We start from the raw sequence: 17,651 nt of genomic DNA, 5'->3' as shown, positions 1-17,651 counted from the left end.
TTTTCGATCACCGCGTTTCCGCATTATCAAGAATCACTCGCGCTGCGACTGTTACACGCATGCTCATACACAAGTGAGAACTGATAACTGAAAAATTAACTTTACAAACAGTGTTATATCATTACTAGTGTCAAGGAGGACTATTACCAGATATCTGTATGTGTGACGAGCGTAAGAACTTCCGTTCGATCATTCAGCTTCCGCATCATCAAGAATCGCCCGCGTCGTGTCGGTTACACGTACGCTCGTCTGAATGATATTGTGGACAGATAATCATCAAGATTGTTAATTGAGATAAACATTTATGACTTAGAATGTAACCAGTACAACCTGTGTTTTTCTTTTATCATCTCGGAATATAGTTGTTCATACCAAACGTAAGACAGTGTTGTGCTTTGACTTTTAGTGGCTCCCCTAGCTTGCTTGCATATTTCACTAGATAATTACAGGCAAGCTAGCAGCAGTGTGGAGCAGAACAATACGACCACCGTGGGATTACCAGGTACGTCGTGTGGATATGGCGCACAGTTGAAACGACAACCAGTTTAAAGTACCGTACCCCACCCATTTGTACTCCTGGGCGTGTTACATGGTGACGTGTATTCAGGACTTGCAATTTTCGGATAAGAAGTGCCGTATAATTTATTAGGAGGGAGAACTATTTCTGTACATCTGTTAATTTGGATTGTTGAGTGCCGTCACGCTAGCTGTGGGATGTGTATGTCAAAGCACTTGTGACACAGTGTATATACTTGTCTGATCCGTGACAGTGCAAAGACCTAGTGCTATGAAATAAACATACTCCACGGTGGTGCGCTTTTGGCAATGCTAGCGGCACCTATGTGAGAAAGTGAGCACTAATATGGTAGCCATTATTACAGGGGATGCTGCTAGGAGCGACGCTTTGCAGAGATGGTGCACTGCTGACAGCCGGATGGCATCAACTGAGTTGGCGTTACGCAACAGCCGCGACTACGGAGCTATAAGACAACACAAAGTTAGTCACGCATCACCACGTTACCTCACGCAACTGAAGCAATGAGAGTAATTAACTGGCAGTGCAGATTGCATTCTATAATTACGTAATTACAAACAGTAACAGTTTAAATTCTTTTGTATCATTAAATTAATATCACAATACAATATTTACCTTGCCGATCGTACAGTAAACTTAAATGTCACTGTCAGCCCCTGCTTACTTAGTAGTCTAATTTTTTAGCAACAGTTAATACAATTGCAGAACTATACGTTAGCTTATATTGACTTTTTTTCTTTTCTTTTATGTGATCTTGTATGTTATGTGTGCTTGTGAGCACGAATTGCAGCATTGAATGCATACAGTGCTGTAGTTTGTTTGTGGCTATTGCCATCTATTCTGTGCTACGAGTGTGGTGATTTGTTTATTGCTCGCTTGAGTGACTTATCTGTAGTTCAATATGGCAAATAATGAGGCTGGTGCAACTGCAGTAGGCAGATAGGTGAAAGTAGACTCTTTAGGCAAAAGTAATCAAATGGAGACGAAAACAGAAGCAAGGAGTAGTGAAGTGTCGGATTCCGGTATAGGGGACAGTAGTCTATCAACAGAGATGGGAAGTCCTAATGCAATGTCGTCACCAATCATGGAGACGCTTAAACGGAATGAGTGTAAACTTAGGCCTGTCCATCGTTGACATGCTCAAAACTTTATTGCAGGACAACCAGAAACAATTAAAGGAAGAAAACAAACAAGTAAGGGAAGAAATTATGCAATCAGTAGACAACCAGAAACTGTTATTGAATGATAACAAACAAATAAAGGAAAAAATTAGGCACCAGAAGCATGAAAACAAACAATTAATGGAAGATATTACACGATCGGTAGAGCATATAAATGAACGACTCAGTAAAAAGATTGACAAGACTAATGAGGCTCTAGGGAAACTGGCCGAGTCAAGTCATCAGAGGATAGATGAACTTACCGTTCGGTTTGAGGAGAACATTGCAGGCAATACTAAATGTTTTGAAAAGGTAGAATTGGATGTCAAAGAAGCGAAGGAAGAACTTACAAAAATGGTTCAGGTTTATGACGAGCATTTTGAACAACTGGATGAGGAAGTGAAACACTGTAAACACAGGATATCAGCTGTTGCATTAAACCAGGATGCTTATGCGCAGGGGGTAGAAGACGTGTACAGTGAGGTAGGCAAGACTAAGGAACAGGTCGGTCAGCAGGTGAAGAGTGAAGTGAAATCACTATTACGTGATGGAAGCATTGCTGGAGGTAGGTTAGTTGGTATACAAAATGACAAGGTCTTCCTTGGCATAGGGAATTTTAAGAACTTCGAACCAAATGGGAGATGGCATCCTAAAGATTTCTTAGATCAATTTAAGGGCATGTTGTCTGAACTATGGGGTGAGCAAAGAAAGGTACGCTTTGTTGCAGCAAGATTGGAAGGTGAAGCTGGTACCTGGGGTATGAGAATAGGACATAAGTGTACAACCTTTGCTGAATTTGAAAAGGAATTTTTGCAACAATATTGGTCGAGACGGAAGCAAAATGAAGTACGTAACAGTCTAACCAAGGTAGAAGGTTTGAGAGAGGGCATGACCAGAATTTAAAGAAGTTTTTCCAAGATTATTATGAGAGAAACTTGTATTTAGATGAACCGATGATGACAGAAGCAATAGTGTCCCTAATCATAAGTAAACTACCGACAGGAGTTCAGGATAAGTTGTTAGCAATTCCTAGAGATGACTTAGAGGCAATGAAGTCAGCCTTAGGACAATTAGACACGTTGTATGATTCATGAGGAACAGGAGGAGGAGAAGGTGATAGTAGAGTATCAGGCTACAACGAATCCAATACAGATGCCCATTTAAACCATAACAATAGACATGATGGACGATATTGGAATAATAATGGTAGGAGACATGGAGGTAGTTTCTGTGGCCATGGTGGTCACAGAGGACACAGTGGTGACTGTGGATATCAGAACCCAGGGCATGATGTATCACATGACCAGGTGCGAAACTCAGATCATAGCCCGGATAGGCAGCATATGAAAGGAACACCGGAAAACTGGAAGAGGTTCCTGGCACGGCCCGATCAGGAACAGAGGATGGAGGGCCCATTATTATGTCTATTCGCAAGCTGGATAATGTGACAGAGATTGTGGAAGACCTAATGCAAGAAGCTGGTGAAGACCATGAGGAAGCTATACAGACTATCATTGAAGCAGAAATCTTTGGTACTCGTATCGATGTGTTAGTGGATTCTGGTAGCCAGGTCAGTGCAGTATGTCAGAAGCTCTATATGGAGTGGTTGGAACAAGGAAGGAGAATACCCAATTTTCCTGTACATGGAATATGTATCACAGGTGCCGTTGGTGCAAAGAGCAGGGTTATTAAGGAACAGATCTTAGTCACAATGAAGCTTGGCGATGAAGATTATGATGTGTTGGCACTAGTCATGCCCGGGTTGGCATTGCCCATGATCTTAGGGGTCGACTGGTTAAGTGAACAAAAGGCTCAATTAAACTTTGGAAAAGGATGTGTGGAAGTGCCGGAAGGAGGAACGGAAGTTGTTATTGCCTTTAAAGAGAGGATTAATGTAAAAGAAGTAGTTGGAACAAGTAAGATATGCTATGATATCGATCTGCAACTAACACCACAAGGCGCTGTGAAAGGAGATTCCGGAGCTCTGAACAAGAAGCAGTGGAGATGGGAAGGCAAGACCAGCACAGAAGACATTGAACCTGTTGTCAAACGGAAACTCCAGTTATTAAGAGCATCAAGACCGAGAGATCAAAGAAGAATTGGTGAGGGTCCTGCAAAGGTACAGGCAGGTTTTTTCACGTGAATCTGATATAATCAAGACAGCTGAGTGCAAATTACAAGTGAAGGAGCATGAACCATTTTTTGTACGGCCTTATGTTATACCTCAATTGAAACGTGAAGCAGTGGAAGAAGAGCTCCTGAGAATGTTGCCAATGGGAATAATAGAAAGGTCAACTAGCCAATATAACAACCCAATGTTTGCTGTGGAAAAGAAGAATGGCGATGTCAGAGTCATATTGGATGCACGTCCAGTGAATAAAATTATTATTCCAGAAAGAGACAGACCTGAGAATTTGGAAGAGTTACTCCAAAAGATTCATGGAGCAATTGTATTCAGTAGTATTGATCTTCGACCGGGGTACTGGCAGGTCCCTCTACATAAGGATTCAAGACCCTTCACTGCATTCCTGTATGGAGGAAGAAGCTACCAGTATCGTGTACTACCATTTGGCCTTAATATTTCCACATCTGCCTTTGTTAGAGCATTGGATAAGGTACTGGGCGAGCAGTTGAGTAAGAAGGTCACTGTGTATGTTGATGACATCCTGACAGCAACTGCAAACTGGGAAGAGCATGTTAAAACACTTGAAGGAGTATTCATGGGCTTTTGAGAAAGCAGGAGTGACAGCGAATTTGGAGAAATTGGATTTTGGAAGGAGTGGGGTTAAGTTTCTTGGCTACATCGTTAATGCACAGGGGATCAAATCGTGCGAGGACAAACTACAAGTGGTCAAGGATTTTCCTGCAAAACGCTGTAAGAAGCAATTAAGAGGTTTCCTTGGTTTATGTGGATGGTATAGGAAGTTTATAAGTGGTCAGTCACTTAGTAACCCACATTTGTTGAATCTGCTGAAGAACAAAGTGTTATGGGATTGGACAAATGAATGACAAGGTGCTTTTGAGGAAATAAAGCAACAGCTGTGCAATCCTAAGCTGCTTTCGCACCCAGACTTGAGCAAGGAATTTAACTTGGCTTGTGACAGCTCAGACTATGGATTAGGAGTGCACTTATACCAACTGGATGAAATGGGCTCTGATAGTATTAAAACAATCGCATTTGCAAGCAGGGCTCTGACTAAATGGGAACGGCAATATACAGTCACAGAGAGAGAGGCACTTTCTGTCCTGTAGGGGGTTTCACTAAATTCAGTTATTACCTGGCTGGCAGAACCACCAAGGTAGTCACAGACCATAAGGCACTGACCTTTCTACTTGATGGCAAATTATACCATAGATGTCTTACCAGGTGAGCACTTGCCTTACAAGAATATCAGTTTAGTGTTGTCTACCGACCTGGGAACCAGAACACCATACCTCATGCACTTTCGAGGATGCCACCTGGCGTTTATGATATAAATGTTAATGGACCACAGGGGCAGGAATTAAGCATTAATTTGATCAAGGGCGTTCAATATGAGTAATTTGTTACCAAATTACTTAAGAATATCCGACGTGAACAAAATGAAGATCCTGCATTGAAGAGTGTGCAAGTGAGATACGGGTGTGCTGGAGAAGATAAATTGAGAAAATATTTAATTCATCACAACATTCTATACTGTTGTTTGGATGAATTGTCACAGGAGTGGAAGTTGTGCATTCCGGAACATGCTGTTGAGAAGCTGGTGTGGTACACGCAATTCAGTAATGCACACTTTGGCGCAACCAAATGTCTGGAAAAACTAAGGAAGGAGTGTATTTTCTTTGGTATGAGCAAAGAGATTAGGAGGATATTATGGACCTGTGATGTGTGCCAGTAGACTAAGACAAGTACTGTTAGCCATCAGGGACCTAAGCACCCCATAATTCCTGATGAAATCAAAGACAGTGGCCGTTGATTTCCTTGGTCCACTGCCTAAGTCCTGTGGCAATTTCACGCAGCTCATGGTGGTGTTGGAAGTGTGCTCAAAATATGTAAAGTTCTACCCCCTAAGGAAAGCAACTGGTAAGGCAATATCGGCGAGAATGGAAAATGACTATTTTACGCAGGTGTGCAAACCGAGGCAAGTGCTATCAGACAATGGCCCACAATTTGTATCAAAGGAGTGGAAGAAGATGTTGTGGAGGAATGGTGTGGAACAGGTTCTGATAGCCAAATATAGACCAACCCTAAACCAGGTGAGAGAGTCATGAAAGAGGTGAACCGCATGTGCAGGACTTATTGTAGTCGGAAACATAGCAAATGGAAAGAGTATATAACAGATTTTGAGGGTGTAATCAATAGCCTACCTCACACCACGGCAGGTTTTGCACCATGTGAAATACTGCTGAACCAACCACCTGAAAGTATATTCTCCAATATCTTGAATGACTCTCCTGCTGTGGATCAATCGTGGGACAGAAAAATTGAATTGGCCATGGAACATTTACGGGATGAGGCTCAACGGCAGAAAGAAAGACATGATAAGATCAAGCGACCGATTAAGTATGAAGTCGGTGACCTTGTGTTAATCAAAACCCACACACGTTCTAGCAAACTGAACAAAGAAATTAAGAAGTTCCATCATGAATACCAAGGACCATATCGTATTGTCGATATCAAATGTCCTAATACTGTTGAACTGGTTCGTGTGAAGCCAAATAGGCATGCGGGAAAACACCATGTAGAAAACATTAAACCATACCATAGTGAGCAAGATTAATGACTGTTTTCTGTGACATGTGGGAACTGTACACATGTCAGCTGCTATTGTCCTTATGTACAGACATTAATTTCTGATTATTATGTGGTTTTATGAGGACACACTAATCGAGTGAGATTTAATTAGGATGTGTTCCCATCACATGCAATAACTTTTTTTTTCTTTTCACTTTCTATCTGCTTAATCTAGATTATATGTATTACATTTCTTCTTGCCCACACAGTGATATGGTTTGATTGATTACTAGTGTCTAGTGTATATAGGTTGTGCTATCCAAAAGTTTTTCATTTAAAAGTTTCTTACTACTCCTGCTTAATGACTGCTATTTTTTTTTTTTTTGTTTGTACCATTCGCTTAGTAACTAAATCCATATCTTCTTAATAGCCTATGTGTTTATTATGTCATATAGAACATCGTAATGTCTACTGTAGTAGTAACAGATTAAGGCTAAGTTGAATAGGCATTGCTAGGGCAACACTGAGAGCGCCATTAAACTGTTTCATATACGCCAATGGACGGATTACTGCAAGGCAAGAGTGGCAAGCTGCGGACTATACTGCACATCTGCCGTTCGGCGCAGCATCGACTACAGTCACTCCCCACCCATTTCATTGCAAAGAACGCTCCCTTGTGATGCAGTGTTGTGAGGAGTGAAATAATTTTTTTTTCTTTTCCCTGGATTTTGACAGCCTAGTGTTGATGGAGGTTCTTCAGTTTTTGCCTAATACTGTTACCAGTGATATTGCCTACCAAGAGTAGCAGTGAACGTGTGTGTTTTTCTACTATTTTTTTTTAATCTCTTTCTTTCAGGCATCTGTCTGTCATATCTAACCTATTGTATTTGTAAACTTTTCTATTTTAGGGACTTAATATTATTGTGTCTTATTGTATTAGCTCCTTGTGTATCCACTCTATTATATCTATGTTTTGCTATATTATGTGTAACTCACATCTGGTCCACAATGTGACAATGGTATATAACTGTGGGATGGGGCAGTATACCCCCTCCACCCCCCCTCCCCTCGCACCATCTCTTTAATCCCCTGCAGGAGGAAAGTATCTATATTTCGTTATTCTCTTCGACAATTTCAAAACTTTTTCATGCAGGAATGTAAGTGTACTGTCATATCACTAGTTTAGTTGTGGAGCATCTTTACGGGCAGCCGCGTCTTGAGAGTCGTACATGGGACACGGAAATGTTATGTTGTGTAGAGTGTAGCTCTGCATGTGAGAGGCATTGTTAATATGGAAGTTGAAGTGTTGCTACAAGTCCTACAGTAAAGTGATAAAATAAGTAAATGATTCAGAGGAAAGTGAGTCAAGAAGTAATTTAAAAATGAGCAGTGCTGCTGATAACGGATTTGTGTATCCTCTCGTTGTGTGTCGTACTGTACTGTATCAATCATCCGCGCCGTGTTCGGTCTCCCAGTATGAACTGATGTGAATCAATAGAGATTAGTTACCATAAAAGAGTGCAGTCAAGTGCCAGTGTTTTGTAGCGAGTGTGACGACGTGCGTTCGATAACCGCGTTTCCGCACGCTCATACACTGTTACACGCATGCTCATACACGAGTGAGAACTGAGAACTGAAAAATTAACTTTACAAACAGTGTTATATCATTACTAGTGTCAAGGAGGACTATTACCAGATATCTGTATGTGTGACGAGCGTAAGAACTTTCGTTCGATCATTCGGCTTCCGCATCATCAACAATCACCTGCGTTGTGTCGGTTACGCGTACACTCATCTGAATGATATTGTGGACAGATAATCATCAAGATTGTTAATTGAGATAAACATTTACGACTTAGAATGTAAACAGTGCAACCTGTGTTTTTCTTTTATCGTCTGAGAATATAGTTGTTCATACCAAATGTAAGACAGTGTTGCGTTTTGACGTTGAGTGGCTCCCCTAACTTGCTTGCATATTTCGATAGATAATTCCCGGCAAGCCAGCAGCAGTGTGGAGCAGAACAATACGATCGCCACGGGATTACCAGGTACATGGTGTGGATAGGGCGCACGGTCGAAACAACAACCAGTTTAAAGTACCCCACCCATTTATACTCCCGGGCGTGTTACAAACTGCACACACCCCACACCATTACAGCACCTCCAGCAGCTTGAACATCCCCCTGCTGACATGCAGGGTCCATGGATTCATGAGATTGTCTCCATACCTGTACATGTCCATCTGCTTGATGCAATTTGAAACAAGACTCGTCTGACCAGGCAATATGTTTCCAGTCACCAACAATCCAATGCCAGTATTGACAGGCCCAGGCAAGGTGTAAAGCTTCATGTAGTGCAGTCATCAAGAGTACATGAATGGGCCTTCAATTCCGAAAACCCATATTGATGATGTTTCGTTGAATGGTTCGCACGCTGACAGATGATTGCCCAGCATTGAAACCTGCAGATTGGCAGAAGGATTGCACTTCTGTCATGTTGAACAATTCTCTCCAGCTGTCATTGGTCCCGTTCTTGCAGGATCTTTATCGGGCTGCAGCGAAGTCACAGACATGATGTTTTATCCGATTCCTGATATTCACTGTACACTTTGAAATGGTCATATGGGAAAATCCCCACTTCATCGCTACCTTGGAGATGCCGTGTTCCATCGCTCATGCGCCGACTGTAACACCATATTCAAACTATCGGAAATCTTGATAACCTGCCACTGTAGCAGCAGTAACTGATCTAGCAACTGCGCCAGACACTTGCTGTCTTATATAAGAGTTGCTGAGTGCAGTACTGTATTCTACCTGTTTACGTATCTCTGTATTTGAATATGCATGCCTATACCAGTTTCTTTGGTGCTTCAGTGTAAGTTAGCGTAATCAAAAGGTGTGGCCATATTTTTATACTCGTAAACTCACTCATTAAAACCTACTGGGTATTTTGCCTGGATGTAGATTCAAGAAATTTGGCAGCAAGCAAGGTTTCACAGCACAAGTAAAGGAAAAAGTTGGAAAATTTTTAATTTCTAATCATGTCAGATGAAAAAAATTGTCATTTTTTATTTGTCTGTCTGTCCATCTATTAAGAACCCTTTCTCAGAAATGGGTAGATGTATCAAGTCCAATTTTATGTCAGATACTAATGTCTATTGTCCCCTGGCAGTATGAAGAATGGAAGCTTCTAAAGCAGGGCAATCATAAGATGCAGTCATTTATGTCATATATCTCATTTATGTCATATATCTTGACACTCTCAAACCTGTAGGATACTCCCCACTGACCTAAGATGATAAAATTTGCCAAGCAGCTCTTTTTTTGTCATATGTTATCTGACTATCTCTCTGACCATCTGTTAAGACTCCTTTTTCTCAGGAATTATAATAGTAAATGCAAAATTACACAAAAAATTTAATTTTAAATCTTAAAATTAATACAAGCTCGAAAATCTCCATGGACTGATAATTGCCATATCAATATCAGAAAGAGGCAAAAGTCATCGAGATTCTTCATTCCTAAGATGAGTTTATGTGAAACCCTCAGATCACAAATCCTACTCACACATGTCCAATTTTTCTGTGTTAGAATAGTGTGTAAAAGTTACTGAAACAAATTTCATTAGTTAAGGTCAGTGGTGTTCAAATAGATTCATACTACTGAAGTGTTTTTAAGTATATACAGGGTGTAAAGATATGAGTGTAAACATTTTTATATGTGGTACCTTAATATGTACATATTCCAACGTGTTGGTTGTTTTTTTTTCCTATGTCTAACAGTCTTTCCATAAATACATTGCATAATATTCTACCTGATGTTTCATGCACAGTCATAACTGCACCAACAAGTGGACTACACATGTTAGTGTCCACACTTCAACATGACCTGTTGCCTATGGCAAAATAGGTATTAATGGCTTGCTCTTGTCAAATGTACTTCAAGGTACTAACCAACCTATAAACATAATACTGCCAGAGCTATAATTATTAGTCTGCAAATGAAGTAAATACTGATGTAATGTTGTTCTGTATCCTGTTCTCAGTCACCAAGTTAGGTGTTAAAGAAATTGTAAGAAATGGCAATTAGTAGTACAGCACAAGTGGAGAAATTATATAAATTGTATGAAATATGTAATAGTATCACTAAACTTAAAACCCAAGGGGAGTAATTAAGCACTAGCATTTCAGATCTAGAGAGACAAGGAGATAAGTATCTACAAAAGTATATACAATTTCTAAAATACAAGAAACCTTAGGAAACTTAGCTAATGATATAGAAATATTTAAGCAGTGCGACTTAGACATCTCTAAAAAAACTGAAGAACAGTTTAAAGATGTGAATATTAAGATGAAACATATAAAAGAATTTCAAGTAGTAATTTCAAAAGTATGAATAATCAAATCTCAGGTGTGTGACTCTGAGGAAAGGCATTAGAACGTAGTAGAGAACTGTTTGACGTAAATAATGATCCAAATGGTTGGACTAATTTGGAGAAATGTCTACTGGCATTAGTTGGATAAACGGTACAAGAAAAACTCAACTCTACTTGAGCTATCACTAATTCTTTGAACAATACTGTTGAGCACCATAATGAATTTCAGAAGTTATGGCAAGCCTTTGGAAGTACACAGCAAGAACAATGAAATAAAATGACTGTCACTAGTTCAGGGATATGGAATATTTAACAGAAGTATTTCAAAGGGGAAATGGGATGAATTTGTCAAAGCAGATTCCTAAATGCTAGATTGTGAGGTACATCTGGCTTCTTGTTGAAGTATGTTCTCTTGATCTTTACCAATGAGGTGGGAAGATTCTAAGAAAGTAGATTTTACACTTAGTTATCTAGTGCTTCACATGGCAGAATGAGGAACTGCTCACTCAGAAGAATATATATCTTGGGATGATTTCCAGTGCACAGATGAAATTAATGCTAGACTTACTAGATTCTAAATACTATAAAAATACATAGGGTGGACAAAAATACATCAAGTGGCATTTAACTAGCTCTAAATATTTGGATAACCTGGTGGAGGAAAAACATTTGGTGCAATTCCTCATTAGGAAATTAACTTACTACGCGAGGAAAGAAATATTGTATAGCAGACAGAGACTGTTGATGATCTGTTAATCTTTATAAAAGACCTGGATATGCTTAAGAAAAAGAAAGAGGGGATTACATAAGGGGAGAAAACAGCAAGACAGAGAACAGTGAAGGACATCATCATCATCCATCAAAATTTCAAAAGAGAAAGGAAAGTAACTTCTATCATGTAGAAAAAAAAGACACAACAATAGCTCAAATAAAACAAGAAATGGTCGACACAATAATAGCTCACAGGTATTTATACACAGCAACATGAATGCTTTTGACGCTAGTAAAACATGGAACATCTTTTACTAACCATGGCACAGAAAAAAGCAATTATCCCATTATAGTAATGGTAAATGGGGTACATGGGCCAGAAGTCAGGATTGTTCTTCTTCTATTCAGTAATCACAGGCCCTGTAGATAAAACACTGCATCAACAATTTTCTTCCATCTTCTTCTCTATCTCTCGCTGTCTCTCTCTGTCCTGCGGGGATTCCTAAAGCTGCGACATCCCTCTCTATGTCGTCTTTCCATCGTGTGCAAGGTCGGCCTAATGGTCTTGTTGCTTGGAGAGTGCCTTCAAATGACTTCTTACGAATTCTCTGGTTTTCCATTCCAGCCACATCCCTAGCCCATTGCAGTATCCAACTTTTTAATTTCTGGAAGATATTGGGTCACTTCACTAACTTATAAATTTCAGTTTTCTTTCGAGCTCTCCATATGTCATTCGTCAACACAGGTCCCAAGGTTTTTCTCACCACTTTTCTTTCGAAAACATTCAGTTTTTCTCTTCCTTTCTAGGTACACGCTCAGCTTCTGAACCATACAGCACTACTGGGCAGATGGGGGTTGGGTTGTTTGGGGGAGGAGACCAGACAGCGAGGTCATCGGTCTCATCGGATTAGGGAAGGACGGGGAAGGAAGTCGACTGTGCCCTTTCAAAGGAACCATCCCGGCATTTGCCTGGAGCGATTTAGGGAAATCACGGAAAACCTAAATCAGGATGGCCGGACGCGGGATTGAACCGTCGTCCTCCCGAATGCGAGACCAGTGTGCTAGCCACTGCGCCACCTCGCTCGGTACTGGGCAGATGATGATGTTATAATATCTTTATCTTAGTGGTGACTGACAAAGCTTTACTTTTGAATGGGCTGCTTAGAGCATACAGACGTCTTGATCCTGAGGCTATTCTCTCATTTATGTCCAGAGTTATGATATTTTTACAGCTGAAGCATGATCCAAGGCATTTAAACTGATGAATTTTCAGAATCCAGGATGTAACAATAAAATCATACCGAGAAATTGCTCGTTTTCACACAGGCTGTTCCAACAAGGCAATGGTTATTGGAGGAGGAGGACAAGAAATATCAAACAAAGCCTATAATGGTAGGAAATGTGTGGGGAGGGCATGTAGATATTTACATAGACTCAGGAGGTGAGATTTCTTTGGCATCCAAGGATTTTTTGGAGACAAATATAAATAAGAGTACTTGTCTCATATTAAAAGTGACTGGAGTCTATACTGTTGTAATAACAGGAAGTAAATGAAAGTTAATTAAATAAGTAAGAAGTATACCCATACACATAAATAAATTTAAGTTCATACTAACTTTCTGCTAAAGTACTGTACTGAAACAGTGGAGATTCTAGTTATGCAATAAGACAAATCACTTAGCAAATAGATTAATTGTATTACTACATAAAGTGCATTTAGTTGCTAATGCTCAGGCATTGAGCAAAGACAAATCAAGAATGGTTGTGAGGAATTAAATTAACGTATATGAACATTAACTGAAGAACAAAGTCATGATTTATATAAAACCATGTTGAACTATAGTAATGTATTTCCGATAAACCTGGAGTGATTGGCAAGTATATGTCAGTTTAAAATAAAAGATAATGAACCATTCTTCTGTAAACTGTATCCTGTTCCACCAAGTTTACAACCTGCAGTAAATGAAGAGAGAAATAAAATGGGGGAAAATAAGGTAATAGAAAGAAGTTTAAGTGTATATAACAATCTCTTATTAATAGTAAGGAAAACTACAAGAGGGGTGTACTTGGTATTGGATGTATGAACACTCAACAAACACATAGACAGAGAGAGACCCATCTGTACTGATGAACTGCAAGTTTAATCATGTGAGTTATGTTACCTCAATGGATTTGATGAATGGGTTCTGGCAGGTAAAATTGTATGAGAATTCATGAAAGTATACAGCATTTTTTTTTTATAGAAAGTCATATCAGTTTAGGATATTACCTTTTGGACTGAATCTGTTTTGTTCATACATGCTGTTGTGGTTGGCAGGAGAGCCAACACCGTATTACTAGAGGAGGCCGAAATGCACGTGTTTTAGCTCAATGCAGACTGGCGTGAGGTCTGGAACAGGACAAGGAAATTAGAATTTAGAAAAACGGACATAGCTGGTGGAATACTTAACTTTAATCCATTAATGGTGAACGTCGCTCTTGACGGTACATGATTCACAATATCAATAGTAACTGAACATGGCGCCATGCTAGGTCGTACCAAATAACGTAGCTGAAGGCTATGCTAAACTATCGTCTCGGCAAATGAGAGCGTATTTAGTCAGTGAACCATTGCTAGCAAAGTCGGCTGTACAACTGGGAGAGTGCTAGGAAGTCTCTCTAGACCTGCAGTGTGGCGGCGCTCGGACTGCAATCACTGATAGTGGCGACACGCGGGTCCAACGTATACTACCGGACCGCGGCTGATTTAAAGGCTACCACCTAGCAAGTGTGGTGTCTGGCGGTGACACCACACATGCACTGAATGAATCCTCAGATAAAGACTTATTACAAGATTTAATTATTTCTGCATATGATATTTTGCTAGTCCACAGAAATGGGAAGAACATTGCATGTCATTAACTAAAACTTTACTTAAGAACTCAAGTTTCTAGAGCATCTAGTAAGAATACATGGAATAAGACCAGATCCAGAGAGAATCACGATGATTGAAGACTGGTGGGGACTGAAAAATGTGGAACAATTATGGTCTCTCCTGCTGCTGGTTGGATATCGCCATCACAAGAAGGAAGGAACAATGGGCTTAACATCCCATCAACATAAGGTCATTATACATGGAGCAAAAGCTTGGATTATGTGAAGGATGGGGAACAAATTGGCCACGCCCTTTCAAAGGAACCATCTGGGTATTTGCCTGGAGCTATTTAGGGACATCACAGAAAACCTAAATTTGGATGGGTGGATGCGGGTTTGATCCGTCGCCCTCCCCTCAATGTGAGTCCTGTGTGCTAACTAGATTTTACCATCACAACATACAAGGTCAACCTACAAACAATCACAGACCATTATCGTTGTTAAAGTAAAAAAGCTAAATGGGTACTGAATAAGGGTCATTCGATGCATTTCAAAATATTAGACAAGCTTTAATGAGTGCATCAATATTAAAACCTCACGTAATGAATGAAACATTGTGAAGGCATTGCTAATTATGCATATAAAATTTTTTTTCATGATTTTCTTTAGATTTCTATTCTTTTTCTTTTGTTCATATGGGCATTTCTAATTGTGATTATGTAACATTTTACTATGGTTTTTAAATGTAAAGATGTAATTGTGATTATTTCGTTTGCCAATGGATAAATATGTTTCTTGCTTTGTACCTGTGTAAAGTTTCTAAAGTTCTCTTTTGGAATATTATTAATTGTGAAAAATGCAGTCAATAACATTTATAAAGGTTTATGTAATTTACGATGACGATATAACATCTATAGACAGGGGACAGCGATAGTGATATCGAGAGTTGAAAGGTTGTTGCGTAGTAGAGGGTATGGTGAAGAGCGTGTCTGTGAAGCGTGCGCGGGAAGAATAGTACTGTGTTCCATGAAAAGCATACGTAATTGTATGGACAGTGATACCAAACTATCAGATTGTTAATTCTCTTTACCACTGCGGTATGTAATGCCATCGCCAGCGAACTTTAAGAGCAAATAAACCGGACTGTGAAAGTGCCGCTAACATTACTTTGTTGTGGCCGACATGAACTGTGCCTTTATTCGAATGAACTTTGCTGGTATTGGTTTTGGGTGGTGGAACTGTTGTATATCACATTCTATCAAGCCATGAAAGTGAAGACTAATTAACTGTGCAATATAAATGGCTTTCAGTGACGTTGTCGAAGTTTGAAATGCGAGAACAGAGTGGACATTGTTTACGGTGTGCTTCACATACATGAACAATTCTATGAACTGTGTATTTGTGGCCAAGACTATATGAATGTGACGAACCGTGTATTTATGGACGTTAGCGTCACGGACAGTGCATAAAGTGTAAAGACGAGCGATATCTACGTCATGTACTTTGAAAGAGAGGACATGTCAACAACGTTCGTATACTGGCGTCTTGTGGTTTGTTAATCACCACGGGGTTAATGATACAGCTGTGCCAGAACTTTATTTGCGTTTCGCCGGAGAAGATTAACGAGCGGAACTGTCTGTATCCTGCTCTCATCATCGTAACCCGCCGATATCGTGCTGCCTAACGCAACGCTTCGTATGCAACAAAAAGTTAAGGGATTTCGCTGAACGCTATCCCCTGACCTAGAAACTTTCTTTCTCCATTAAAAGTATAAGAATTACAGACTGTTTAACTAAATTCTTTGTTCAGTTTGTTTGCTTTCTGCTAACGAAAATAAAATTACAATCAGTGAATTAAAAGTTGCCTGATAAGTCATTGTTGAAACACCAGTAAATATAAACTTCTTCCTCTCATTAGGACTAATTCTCCTTGCATGTCAAAATTATTGTAGTTATTTTATGTAGTTTTATGTATTGTTATGAGACTAGATATATGACAGTAACTAATAAGAGTATTTTGTCGCGAAATATGGCTTCGCGACTGCCATAATTGCTTGCGCTTTGATCAATAATGTAAAAGCTGCTATTCCCGTATTGGTGCTTTTCCTGAAGTGAGCGGGAATTATAAATGTCAGCTGTCAAATCACGTAGTGACTCTTTACCCAGTAATAAAAGTTTTTTGATATTGTATTGCTACGAGTCGTAGTATTAAGTGAGACTGGTTATACTCAAAAGTGGGTAGATGTATGGTGAACACCCCCCCCCCCCCCCCCCCCCCCAGTGTTCATGCGATTGTTAACAGTATTGTGTGTGATTCACGAAATTTTGTCACTTTTTCTAACTCTTTTGAAGTTTCAGAGAATATATACACAATTTTGTCGGTTCAGGTTAATTTCAGAGCAGTTTCTCATGAATATTAGAGTTTCAGTTCATAAACAAAGTGGGATCGTGACCAATTGAGAAGTATAACAAAGAGTGTGGTTTTCCAACTAGAATTTTGGATGACTTCACAGTTCAGAATTTGATAATTATTTTTCCTGTGGGTTGAGGTCATCACAATATTTAAATTAGCAACAGACATTTCAGAATATGGTGTGACATGTGAACTGTTCCAAGGTGAATGGGATCTAGAGATAGGAGAATATAAAACCATAGCAAGGGTGTATACACCCCGGACAACCGGGAAATCCAGGAAAAACCTGAGAATTTTTTCATCCAGGAGAAAACTGGAAAAAAAACCAGGAATTTTTCATTGTTTCAGTTAAATTTGTGTAATGTTGACTGGTAAGAACTGATACTCTGACAAAGAATTTTACTGTATCTTGCTACTGCAGCCATAAAACATAAATGGGACAAAAAAAATCAAAATAAACAAGAGGAAAAAAAACACTTAAAATTATTTAATTGGATAGATTAAAAAAATCTACTCACCAAGTGGCGGCAGAACACATACTTAAAAGACTGTTGTTACTGGCAAGCTTTCAGAGCCAGTGGCTCCTTCTTCAGGCAGGAGGGTTGAAGGGGAAGAAAGAAGGGTGAAGGAAAAGGACTGGAGAGGTCTAGGAAAAGGGGTAGATTTCGGGAAAGTCACCCAGAACCATGGGTCAAGGAAGACTTACTGTATGGGATGAGAAGAAAAGAGTGATTGTTGGGGACTGCGTCAGATGAGATTTGAAAAACTGAGAGCTTAAAGGTGGAAGACAGGGTAATATGCAAGACTACTGAAACATCATGCATGAGTCAAAAAGAGTGAAAAGCTAAGTGTATTGTACGTAACAGAGATGGGGGCGGTGAAAAACAGACGG

At 39.6% G+C, this 17,651-nt stretch overlaps 1 protein-coding gene across 4 annotated transcripts in view; it reads right to left on the bottom strand.

The window, feature by feature from the left end:
* The window catches only part of LOC124619414 (minichromosome maintenance domain-containing protein 2-like), a 284,363-nt gene that overhangs the window by 31,694 nt on the left and 235,018 nt on the right, over window positions 1-17,651 (bottom strand). Inside the window, exons 10-11 of one of the 4 annotated variants that reach the window (XR_006980078.1) lie at window positions 13,764-13,883; window positions 13,405-13,447 (exon numbers count right to left, since the gene is read on the bottom strand). The exons of 2 other annotated variants lie outside the window; for them this stretch is intronic. The gene's annotated coding sequence lies outside the window, so the exon portion shown is untranslated. Of the gene's footprint in view, window positions 1-13,404; window positions 13,448-13,763; window positions 13,884-17,651 lie in introns of those variants that run through there. One more of the 4 variants, XR_006980077.1, reaches the window with a different exon arrangement.

This window comes from Schistocerca americana, chromosome 6 (genome assembly GCF_021461395.2).
Source record: "Schistocerca americana isolate TAMUIC-IGC-003095 chromosome 6, iqSchAmer2.1, whole genome shotgun sequence".
Classification (NCBI taxonomy): domain Eukaryota; kingdom Metazoa; phylum Arthropoda; class Insecta; order Orthoptera; family Acrididae; genus Schistocerca; species Schistocerca americana.
The sequence above is the reverse complement of the archived record's forward strand: the minus strand, read 5'-3'. Positions and strand labels throughout refer to the sequence as shown.